This window comes from Arvicola amphibius, chromosome 7 (assembly GCF_903992535.2).
Source record: "Arvicola amphibius chromosome 7, mArvAmp1.2, whole genome shotgun sequence".
NCBI classification, from domain to species: domain Eukaryota; kingdom Metazoa; phylum Chordata; class Mammalia; order Rodentia; family Cricetidae; genus Arvicola; species Arvicola amphibius.
In genome coordinates, this window is record NC_052053.1 from 9,112,485 (window position 1) to 9,125,619 (window position 13,135).

Consider the following 13,135-nt stretch of genomic DNA (forward strand, 5'->3'; position numbering starts at 1 on the left):
GGCCCTAGATGGTAGAATTTCAAGTGATAGTTCCCTTTCCCAGAGATTCCTGGAATCAACCACCAGCTACTAGCTAGCTACCCATCAGCTTGTGGGCTGCACTCATCCCACAGCTGCCATTGGATACCAGTAACCATGTGCTCCAGGAACCACAAGAAGGGCAGGGGAGAGCAGAAGTCAGAGGCCGTCCTTAAGCTTCCTGTTCAGACCACATGGTTACACTCTAGAGGCCATGGAGCTGTCTACAGAGCCACTGTGGACATCACTGCCACTTATGGCCAATGGCGTTGGTAGGAGTGGAGGCCCGGAAAACCCCATTTGACATAGCAAGCACATCAGCAGCTGCTGTGACCCCCACAGCTAGGGAAAACCCCCATCATTCCATCTGGCTGGCAAAATCCCAGCTACATATAGAATTCTCTAGGCAGAGCAGCCTAAGAACGACAGTGTTCTTGTCTTAACTGCAAATCACTTTGCACTGACATAGAACATCCACACATCCACATGTTCAAGCCATAGTCAGAGAGATTCATGAATTTTCATAAAACAAGCACACTCCTATGTAGCCAGCACCTAGCAAGGGTATGAACACTCTCAGAATACCAGAAGCCATTGTTTATTACTAAGCCTTATCCCCTCTCAGATCACTTCAGGGGCTGGGGTAGCTCGATGGTAGAAATAAGGCCCCGGATTCGATCTCTACTACCCAGCAACAAGCAATCTAATCAATAATGCAAAGGTGAGCCGAATAAATAGTACTCAAAAAGAAGTGCTAATGGTCAGTAAATATGTACACAAGAAGTTCAACGTCCTCAGTCATTAGGGAACTGGAAATCCAAACAACACTGAGATCCCATTTCACCCCAGTCAGAATGGCTGTCCTCCAGAGAACAAACAGCGGATGCTGGAAGGATATAGGAGGGGATCCCTTAAACATGTTTGGTGGGAAAATAATTATTCCAGCCATTATGGAGGTTTCCAAAACAAAGCAGAGACTCTGTTATATTATCCAGCTGGTCAATTCCTTCAGGTACCTAAAGGAAGCTGTATCCAAATGTCACAGAAAGATCTGCACAGCCACAGTAATCCCAACATTATTTCACAACAGTCACGTTGTGAAATCAGCCTGGGTGTCCATCAACAGATGAATGGATTAAGAGAAATGTGATCAACCCAGCAGGGTGGCGCACACCTTTAATCCCAGCGCTTGGGGGCAGAAGCAGGCGGATCTCTGTGAGTTCAAGGCCAACCTGGTCTACAAAGTGAATTCCAAGACAGCAAGGGCTGTTACACAGAGAAACCCTATTTCCAAAAAGGAAGGAAGAAAGGAAGGAAGGAAGGAAGGAAGGAAGGAAGGAAGGAAGGAAGGAAGGAAAAAAGAAAATGAAAGAAAGGAAGGAAGGAAGGAAGGAAAGGAAAGGAAAAAAATGGGATCTATGCACTCAATGGAGTATTATTCCCAAAAACAAATCATATCATTTGCAGGAAAAGGGTAGAACTGGGAGTCATCACGTTATATGAAAAAAGCCAGGCTCAGAAAGATACATGCAACATTTCTCTCATATGAAGAATCTATGAAAGTAGAATGGGGGTCACTTGAGGGGAAGGAAAGGAACCTGTGGGAAGGGGACAGAAGATAATAGAGGGGATGAAAATGATACATATGTGTGTGTGAAAAGGCGTGGTGGAGCCTGCCATCCGGTACAATCAACGTATACTGACAAGCGTGACAGACGGCTGGAATCTGGAGTTCCCAGGCCATAGACCGATCTTGCCTATTTAGACCTGTAAGTGAAACAGGACAATGCAGAGCACACCCTTGCCTGACTGACTTTTCTCACTCAGCATCCTGTGGGCCAAATGCGTCCACGCTGCCTTGGAGTAGCAGGAAGAGTCTTGCACGTGGGAGATCTAGCTCAGTGGAAGAAGAACTTGTTTTCAGCGCGAACGATGTTAGGTTCCATCCACTAAATCATAAAAAATGAGAAAGGTAAGAAGGTTTGTTCCCAGTGGATCTTAGCAGTTTCAGAATAGATTTTCTTCTTCTTCTTCTTAAGTCAAGAGCTTTTACCTTTTCCTGTAAAGAAACTCCTTTCTGGAGTTGAGAGTGCAGCTCGGCTGGTGAGTGCTTATCTAGCAGAAACAAAGCCTAGCACTGATCACCAGCACCACGTAAGCTGGGCGTGGTGGTGAGGCCTGTAACCCCAACACCCAAGAGCTGGAGGCGGGGAAGCCGCTCAAGGTCATTCTTGGCTGTGTAGCTAGTGGGAGGTCAGCCCGAGGTACATGAAAACCTATTTCAAAAAAGAAACAGAAAGAGGGATGCGGGAGGCAAGGAGGGGGAAATACTACTTCGTCACTACCCGTCGGGCTGTTCAGTAGACAGATTCTCTGCTTTCTTGCTTTGGAACTCCTATTAGGTAAATTGAGAGCCGCCTGAACATGAGCCATGTGGCATCCTGGATTCAGAGTCACTAGTCTGGCCACTAGTAACTAACCAACCGGCAAGCCGTGTGACAAGCTTCCCATCCCAGAAGCAGCAGAGTGGGACACTGGGATTGTAGCAAGCTGTTCAGAATGCCATGTAATTTTAAGTTTACATATTACTCATTTTTGGAATTTCCCATTAAGAATATTTGAACCGGGGCCAGCAACACGGTTCAGTGGGTAAAGGAACTTGTGCCAAGCCCTGATGCCTTGAGTTAGATCCCTAGATCCCTCATGGTCGAGGGAGAAAATTGACCCATGGAACGTACAATGCAAAAATACATGTAATTTAAAATCACATTATGGATTTGGTTCCTGTTTTTCTCATCTCTAATTAGAAGGGTGTTTTTGTTTTTAGACTTATCTATTTATTGTGCATACAGTGTTCTGCCTGCAGGCTGGAAAAGGGCACCAGATCTCATCATAGATGGTTGTGAGCCACCATGTGGTTGCTGGGAATTGACTCAGGACCCCTGGAAGAGCCGCCAATGCTCTTACCCTGAGTCGACTCTCCAGCCCCAAGGAGGATACTTTTTCATATGCTTCTTGGCCACTGGATGCCCTCGTCTCTGAAACACCATTGCATTTGTTTTGATTGATTATCCACCAGTGTGCTGAGCTTTTCTTGTTCTCTGATTCATTCATTTTACCTACATCCACCTTAGGAACTCGTTGCCAGCTTCAGTGACATGGAGGTAACTCTCTAGTTTTCTGATTAAACTCTTTACTGCTGTGCTATTCACATTTACCGTCCGGCTGGTGTTGATGTTCACATACAGTGAAAAGCAGGGAATTCACCATTGAGTCTTCCAGTTGGTCCTGTAGCTATCAGAGTGGCATAGTGAGCGCGGGTGAGCATTCACGCTGTGCAGTCGTGGACTAGGGCAGCTTAGCCCTGGCGTTCATCCCAAGCACTGCAGAAACAACAAGAGACTCCTAGGCAAACTGCCAGCCCCCCTGGACTCCTTTTCAAATACCTACTATCTCCAGCGCCAGCGCGGAGCAGTTCTCCGCTTTCAGCTCTCTCCCCCAGCACTTGCTCTGCCTCTGCTTTCTCACCCGGCTTCTTGGGATGTCACCACTTCATCTAGCACAGCCTGGAGCCCTAACAGGAACAGACCCCTCAGATAAATTGAAAGAAGGCCAGGGTGAGGTCTGTTACGCGGGTGTTAGAATACTTTCACAGAGGGTGGCTTTGGCTCAGGGATTCTCACTCAGTAACAGAGGGTTGGCCACTCTGGACAAGGCCTTGACTTTGACTCTTAGGATCAAAAGAGAAGAGGGGAGGGGATGAGAAGGGATGGGGGAGGACAGGAGGAAGAGGTCTTAAAGCGTAATCAGAGAAAGCAAGTACAAGACTGGAGGGAAAGTTGGCCCACACACCCTACCAAGGCTTCTGGAAGAGGGAGGTTCTTATGAGTTTACAATGATATAGCAAAGACTGGTGGACAAGGTAAACTTCAGGACCCCTTTGTGAGAAGGGCCCTCTATCATGTCTGGGTCGTCTCCAGAGGTCTGACCATCTGCACAGCTCCTAATTCTGGTTTTCCAAACACTTTACTAATTACTTGACAGGCATTGTCTTATTTAAGCCGCATAATAACCCTATATTACAGGTGTTCTCACTGCTTATATTTTATAGATGGGGACCTAGAGGTTAGGTGACACACCCGAAGGCCTTGTGTCTCGTAAGTGGTGAAGCACCTCTGGCTGTGGATTAACTTCTTGACTCTTGTGTGAATGTTCACTAATAATCCACCAGGACGCTCCTGCTCTGCCTGGCAGGTCTTACACAAACCACTTATTACCATCTCAAAGAATTGAGCTCTGTAAGAGCCCATTGCGCCAAGGCATACCAGCCACCTCTGTAAATCCCCTTACTCACTACACCGAACCACGGTTTCTTGGCGCCAGCTCTGTGCCCAGCAGCAGTGCTGAAGGTCAGGGCAGAGATCAAAAGAAACACAAGGGTGTCCACCTTACCAGTCGCCGCCCACTGATTAAATTATTGAGGAAAAGCTGGGTCCTCCAGTCACTGTGGACTTGACCTTTGGGATTCAGACAGACGGAAAGTTGATTTTGTTCTTGGTGTGCCTGACATCCACGTTATCCCCAAGAAACAGTTTCCTCCTGTGCTCATTTGAAGGTTTCCGAGCTCAGAAGGATCCAGGTTCACCATGGCTAGCTTCAGCTGTCCTTAAGACTCAGTTTCCCTGCTGTGTGACAGGCTTCTCTGAAGACGGAATCTCAGAGAAGTGGAAAATGCCATTTCAGAGTAAATACAGTTTTTCTTAAAATTAGTTAATTTATTTTATGTGTATTTGTGTTTTGCCTACACATATATGCTGGGTGTCCTCAGAGACAGAAGAGGGTGTCAGAACCCCCAGAACTAGTCACAAATGGTTAGGAACCAAACCTGGGTCCTCAGGGAGGGCAGGCAGTGTTCTTAACCACTGAACATGTAATTCCAACAGACTTTAGGGACAAACCTGGCAGCTAACCGCTGGATATGTTTTTATAGAAAAAAAAAATCTGTCTGTGTCTCTAAACAGCAATTTGAGACACAATCTGTTCCAGCACTGGATAAGGATCACGGAGCATGCCTTGCACGGCTCAGGGGACGTCACTCTTGCAAGCCTGGCTACCCTAGCATGGACCTCCGCTAGTCTTCCTATTCTTTGCTCTTGCAGACCCACCAGTTCTAAACTTGAACAGTGTCTGCCTTTAGCCCCTCTGGGGCACACAGCACTCTGGTGTGGATTCCAGAAGACTGGATAGTGTTGCTTTCCTGGGTTCTAGTCCTTCTTTGAAAAATCTAGAATCCCCTGGAAATGAATCTGTAACTGGCTGAGAGTAAGAAAGCCTACCATTGGAGCTGGTGCTACTGACACCGTCCATCTGGGGTTCCCGAGACTGTGAGTGTATGCCAAGAGAGGGAAAAGGAGAACATTCTCTCTGTGGCAGCAAAATTCACATCCCTACTGGAAAGCGTAAAATCCCTAACTTGGGGGTAGCTGGTTGGACTGCTTGCTTTTTCTCTCTCTCAGCAGTCAGTGCCTGAATGTGGTGCCCTGGGGAGGGGAGAGCACTCACACAAGCAAACCCCGGACTTTGTAACCTCCATCCGCTTTGACTTCGTCACCTGTAGAATGGGGTCACACCGTCACTATGGCAGGCTGTAAGAACACATGACATGACGTGACCATGCCTTACAGACATCACAGCTGCAGAACACCACAGCTCTTGAAACTTTGTTTTTACTTTTTGGGTTTTTTTTTTTGTTGTTGTTGTTGTTGTTGTTTTGTTGTTGTTGTTTTTGGTTTTGGTTTTGGTTTTGGTTTTTTGAGGCAAAGTTTCTCTGTAACTTTGGAGCCTGTCTTGGAACTCGCTCTGTAGACCAGGCTGGCCTTGAACTCACAGAGATCTACCTGTCTCTCTGCTTCCCAAGTGCTGGGATTAAGGTGTGCACCACTACCACCACCCAGCTGATTTTACGTTTCTTTAGCTTTTCAACCTAGAAAACACACTGACCAGTCATGGCAACCACATTACATTTTAATCCTTTCGTATCACAATGGTTGTAGTGTCAACAGTGGCAATAAAAACAGGGCAGGGGTGGCTTGAATCCTGTGTGCTGTATGCTCCTAGGCTTCTGATAGCTGGGAGATCCTCAAATCATACAGGGAATGTTCCCAGGTCTTGGGAAACTTGCTGCCCAAATAGATGTCCACACAAGTTCATTTAAAAACAAAACAAAACAAACAAACAAACAAACAAAAACAGCCACACGGACTGGGCTTGTACCTCTGTAGTGGAGTGTGAGGAGCTCACGTCTATTCCTTCCCAGCACCTTTTATTTTGTTTGCCATGCAGGGATCTAACAGAGCCTTGTGCACTACAGATATAGATCCATCATTGAGCCCTCCCTCTGCAGGCTTTACTAACTTCTGTGAGCTCCCACTCAAATCAGCCCTTAAGGTAAAAGCTTAGCACAGCTTTGCCTTAAGAGATAAGGTGAATTCCAATATGAAAATAATAGAATAGACACCACTTTCCAATTCTCCGTCAGTAGAAACTTTAGGCTGAATTCCACTTGTTGAAAAAAAGAGAGATGGAAAGGAAGGGATGTGTATGGAGTCAGGAAGGGTGGAGAGAGGAAGCCGAGGGTGACTCACCACAGCCTTTGAGAGGAGGATTAGGCTTCCACCCCCACAGCCTGATGCTGTCAACTCCCACTTTGGAAAATAAAGCTGATCTTGACACAAAAGCAGTTTACAGTGGCTCAACCAAGAAAAGGAACTGGATTTATGGTTAGCATCCAGATTGCAGTTTAAATGTAAGAACACGCCTGGCTAAGCAAAGCCGTCAGCTTAGGTGGTGAGCAGAGAGTGGCCGACGTGTGCTGTGGAATATTACTCTGCCTTAAAGGGGAACGGCGGAATGAACAGCACCGGGAGACGTCGTGTTAAGTGAATCAAACTAGACGTAGAAAGCCAAGGACCACATGTTCTGTGTTAAACACGGGTGCTCGGAAGTAGATTGGGATGTAGAGCAGTGTTTGCTGGAGCTGGGGAAGGGTGGAGGCAGGGTGAATAAAACCAAGCTGGATCGATTAATGCACTCAGTGTTCATCAGGAAATATCACACCACACCTCATTAATAAGCACAGTTTATAAATGTATTTAAAATGAAGGAAAAAAAATGAAAAGGAGCATGCAAGAATTGTAGACACACAGAGGCCTTAAGAAGGCACCTACCGGAGAGGTGTAACTCAGTCTCGGGGCTTTCCTAGGATGTGTGAGCGGGTGCTCAGTGCCGAGGGTGAAGGGTGGAGACAAGAACACCTGTTGCCTCATCTTTATTGCTCTGTCCTCCGGAAGCAATTAAGGCAGTCATTAGGGAGATCATTCAAGCTGTGTTCATCACACAGAAAGCATAAAGCAACCCGAGTCCACCAGAAGGAGTTCCACAAACACATCCTTATGATGATATGCTCTTTATATTTAAAATAAGATTCCAAATATTTGTGCCGGGATAAGATGCCACAGATGTCTGAAAGGCAAACATAGGAACCCATGTGTGCACACATGGTTTTGTTCTGATAAAGTAAATAAATGTGTGAATATGTGTGTGTGTGTGTGTGTGTGTGTACTTCCAGAAGCTCCTAAAGAATTAGTCACAGTGGTGTGTGTCTATAAACCCAGCACTCAGGAGGCAGAAACGGAAGGGTTCTGAATTTGCAATCAGGGCTATATACCTAGTGAGTCCCAGGCTAGTAAGACCCAGCATTGCAAGATCCTGTCTCAAAGATAAAAAGAAAAATCAAAAACTTCTGAAAGCTCTTGAAGGGCTACAAGTTCAAGATGATGGACTGAGTTCATGCTTTTAGTCTCCCCGTTTTCCAAGCCCTCTGAAACAATCTAAAGCCCACACATACAGAGCCACCAAGAGCACGGTTGGTAAAAGTCACAAGGGGACTCTCCACTTCTCTTCTCCTGGCTCTGGCTCTGGGTCTTGCCTGCTTCGACATGGGGAGAATACTGGGGACTGAGACGGAAGAATTTTTTTCCTGTTTTTTGTAATGTGAGAGTCTCTCCTTCCTGGTACTGGTGATGCTCCAAGACCCAGGGTGAAACTTCAGCCAGAACAAACACTAATATACACTGTGTTGTTTCTACAAATGCATAAATTTGATGCTTTTCTATCTCAATTTCTTAACATAGTTTAACTTGTAAATTAGGCTAGAAAGGATCAGCGGTGATAATGTAATCAGACAGAAAAAGAACTGCAGCAATACATTGTAATGAAGTTAGCTTTAAGACTCATGAATTACTGATTTCTGGACTTGTTCACTTAGTGCTTTTGGGCATTTGTTGACCAACGGTAGCAGAAACCTCAGAAGATAAAATCACAGATGAGGGGGAAACACTGTATTTGGACTTTTTTCATTAGTACTGTGAATTTTTGTGAGCAGTTGCTAAAGCCAGGTTAGCCCACATCTGTAATACCAGAACTTTGGAGGTGGACGCAGAAGGAGCTAAGGTGTGAGTCTGGTCTTGGTTAAGAAGCACAGTCCAAGCCAACCCAGACTACATAGTAAGATTACACCTCAAAGGAAAGAAGCAAAAGCAGGAGGTGGGTGGGGTGGGGGAGACGAGGGTGTTCACCTGTAACCTTGGCACTCCAGAGGTGGAGGCAGGAGGATCTCAAGGTGAAGGCTAGCCTGTGGTATAGTGAGACCCTGTCTAAAGGGAGGAGGAGGAGGAGAAAGAGGAAGAGGAGTTGGGCAGGGGAGAGAAAGAGGAAGAGGAAAAAGAAGAGAAGGCAAAGGGAAGGGGAGGGCAAGGAGAAAAGACTGTGAAGGTCAGATACAAAAGAAGTAGTTTAGTGGGCATGAATCCGCTTTTCATTTAGCTTAACTAGAATTTACCTGAACTTGGGAAGGATGGAAGGTGATTGAAAAGTATTTTTACAAATGGAGGTGGGAGGAGAAGCGGGGAAAGGGAGACAAGGGAGAGAACATCTGCTTTACGCCGTCTCTTTCATTCGTTCTTTACTCATTCACCCTGAGGGTGGAAGCTGCACCTCACACATGCTGGGGTGGCTGCTGCACCCCAGGTAACCTGTCTTCCACCAGGCCTGGCTCGGAGGGGATTGTTAAGCAGTGGACTGATTTCTGCCTCCAATTAACCCAAACTAAATCTGGAAGAGAGTGCCAACTTGAACCATGCTGGTCCCGTGTGCTTTTTATACGCTGGACACCTGTCACGCTGAGTGAATCGAGTGTTAGCAAAGCCTTTTGCTTTTGTTTGTTAAAACTTCAACGGCATGGCCCATACCTCGGTAGTTATGCAAAGACCAACACATCTTTGCCCAGCTAAAATCATATTCCACAACACACTGAGACACCAGCCCCATGGAAACGTCTATTCTCCTTAGAACTTAGAAATTAACGTCTAAGAAAATGGGAACTTAGTGCTCACATTAATAATAATTAATGATAATGATTCTCCCTCATCAGATTTTCTATTTTGATAGCAAGAAGTATTCTTTTAGTGACAGGAAAGTGATATGCACATTGGATAGCCCTTATCCAAAAACTTACAGTCAGAAGGAGACGGGATTTCAGAGGTTTCCAGACTTTGGGATATTCACATACTCTTTACTTGTTTACCATTCCTAACTCAAAAATCTAAAGTATGGATTCTGGTATATTTCACATTTTCAGATAAGGCCTGCTCAAATTGCAGGGCAGGAGAAAGAAAGGGGAGAGACCACGCACGAAACTGTTAAATATTAAATGAAAAAAAAAGAGAGAGCAATAAAAGGAGACGATAACACAGCGGTAGCTACCGCTCTCCTCCACCTGTGCCTGCTGGCGGCCATAGCTGAATCATTTCCAAAGACGAGATTGCCTAAGAACCACGTTCTCATGCCAGCTCTTCTCCCACCGCTGCCACACGGAGCACAGTCTAGTGATAAGATGTCATATCATCACGGTTTTATACTCTTCCCATCAGATACAAACCTCAGCCACAGTCTGGGGCAAATGGGGTGTGTTACCAGCCTGCTGGTGGTATTATTCTCCTCATGAACTCAGTGTAAGGTGCTTGATGAACTTAGGTGAAGCTCAAATTTACTTTGATGTTATGATTTTTTTTTCAGGATTTGAAACACACTTAAGAAATGAAATTTGAGCCGGGCGGTGGTGGCGCACGCCTTTAATCCCAGCACTCGGGAGGCAGAGGCAGGCGGATCTCTGTGAGTTCGAGACCAGCCTGGTCTACAAGAGCTAGTTCCAGGACAGGCTCCAAAGCTACAGAGAAACCCTATCTCGAAAAACCAAAAAAAAAAAAAAAAAAAAAAAAAAAAAAGAAATGAAATTTGAGGGGCTGAGAGATGGTTCAGTAGTTAAGAGCACTGATTGCTCTTCCAGAGGACCCGGGTTCAATTCCCAGCACCCACATGGAAGCTCACAACTGTCTGAAGACCCAGTTGCAGGGGATCTGACACCTTCATACCAATGCACATAAAATAAAGTTAAATAAACCATAAAAAATATTTTAAAAAAATGAAATTTGAAGCCAAGCAGTGGTGGTGCATGCCTTTAATCCCAGCACTTGGGAGACAGAGGCAAGTGGATCTCTGTGAGTTTGAGGCCAGCCTAGTCTACAGAGTGAGTTCTAGGACAGGCTCCAAAGCTACACAGAGAAACCTTGTCTCAAAACAAACAAACAAACAAAACGAGAGAGAGAGGGAGAGAGGGAGAGAGAGAGAGAGAGAGAGAGAGAGAGAGAGAGAGAGAGAGAGATTGAGAGAGAGAATGTGGTGGTAGCAGTGGGGAGGCAGAGGCAGGCGGATCTCTGTGAGTTCCAGGCCAACCTGGTCTACAGAGATTTTCCAGAACAGCCAGGGCTACACAAAGGAACCCTGTCTCAAAAGCAACCGAGCAAACAAACAAAGGCAGCAGAAGTGTTAAACAGGCTGCCACTGCATTGTGTAAGTTCAAGTCAGATAGAAACTCCAGCTAACAGAGAAGAGAAACTCATGTGCCGATGGTTATTAATCTGAGCTTCTGTCTGCAGCATTGAGCAATTCTGGCTGGGCTGTCCCCAAAGAATGTCTATGAAATCCTACATCACAACCAGGTATTTATCTTAACTGTGTATGGAGCAACCAAATCCTTTGGATCTTTTTGAAGATAAGAAGTAGGAAGCCACTGAGCCACTGAGTTGGAAACTATCCACTAATCCACTGAGCTGGAAAACTATCCAACCTGGGAGACTAAACCAGGTTGTGGGTCTGCTGGTTCCAACTGGCGGGCAGAGGAAGGAGTAGACTGCTTGATCCTCACAGGAGAGAAATGCTTGCCCAGATGCATGGTTCCACACAAAGGAGTCCTGTTTTAATATCTTTAATCTCATACTTTAAAACCTTTTATTTTATGTGTACAGGTGTTTTCTCTGCATGTATGCCTGTGTACCATGTGTGTGCCTGGTGTCTGGGAGAGCCATAAAAAGGCCTTGAGTCCCCTGACTCTGGAGTTATAGGCAGTTGTGAGTCACCATGTGGGTGCTAGGACTCAAACTCTGATCTGCAAGAGCAGTCAGTGCCCTTAACCACAAAGTTATCTCTCCAGTCCCATAATCTCGGAGGCTTTTAATTCTGTAGATTTGAAATGGAAGTAATTCTATTTATCCTTCAAATTAAATGTGGGCATAGAGTGACAGGATCCTAACATGTAAGGACAAACTTCTTGTTTGTTTTGTTTTTTAGGGTTTTTTGTTTGTTTGTTTTTCAAGACAGGGTTTCGAGCTTTGGAGCCTATCCTGGAACTCTCTCTGTAGATCAGGCTGGCCTCAAACTCACAGAGTTTGCCTCTGCCTCCTGAGTGCTGGGATTAAAGGCGTGTGCCACCACTGCCCTGCCATGCACCGCCACCACCCAGCCAAGCTTGAAACCAATATTTCTCAACCTTGGGTCACAACCCCCTTGGGAGGCAAACAACCTTTTTTACAGAGGTTGTATTTCAGATATCCTACATATCAGATATTTACATGATGGTTCATAACAGTGGGAAAATTACAGTTATGAAGTAGCAACAAAATAATTTCATGGTTGGGGGGTCACCACAACATGAGGAACTGTATGAAAGGGTCACAGCCTTTGGAAGGTTGAGAACTGCTGCTTTGAACTATTAACAAGAGGACAGGGCTGGATGTCACCCAATGGCAGAGTGCCTGCCTAGCTGTATGCAAGGTTCTGGGTTCAATCCCCAGCAACACACACACACACACACACACACGAGAGAGAGAGAGAGAGAGAGAGAGAGAGAGAGAGAGAGAGAGAGAGAGAGAGAGAGAGAGAGAGAGAGAGAGAGAGAGAGAGAGAGAGACAGAGACAGAGAGAGAGAGAGACAGAGAGAGACACAGAGAGAGAGAGAGAGAGAGAGAGAGAGAGAGAGAGGGAGGGAGGGAGGGAGAGGAAGAGGGAGAGAGGATAAAAGGATAAACATCCATCTATTGGCCCCTTTCAGCATGGAAGGGGCAAACAGTTCCCAGTTGGAAGCCTAGAAATAATTCCAAGCTTCCCTTGAGTGTTTTGTAAGTCGTTACTCATTCTTGGCAACAAGAACGCCATTTCTCTCGCACGGAATCCATCTCTAAGAAAATACACACTTGAAAGCTATCAACAACAATAAGCTTGCCCACTTGGGATAAGCAAGCCCATTGGCAGATTTGGCACAGATCAGCCTTAATCCTTTCTCAGGCACTGAAGTAATGTATACAAGAGGGTACCTGTCAGGAGCTGTCAGGTGAGTCCCGTCCTTCTCGGTCATCCACAGAGCCACAGCCACATCCCCTGACATCTGCAGTCGGAGCGCTAATGGTGCCTTGGGGCAAGTCCTGTTGAGCCAATTTCAAGAGATCTCGAACCGTGCAAGTCCAGATCTGAGTTCTGAACATTCTTCTAAGACCAAGTGTCTGTCAGATGCACCACTATGCCAGCTCCACCAGGGCCTCTCTGTCATCATTTCTGTGATCTCAGCCTTGGGACCAATCTACTTCTCTTCCTTTCCATACCACACTCACCCCCAAACTCAGCCCAACTTCCCGAGGACATTCTGTCCTTTGTACCCCAAACCTAA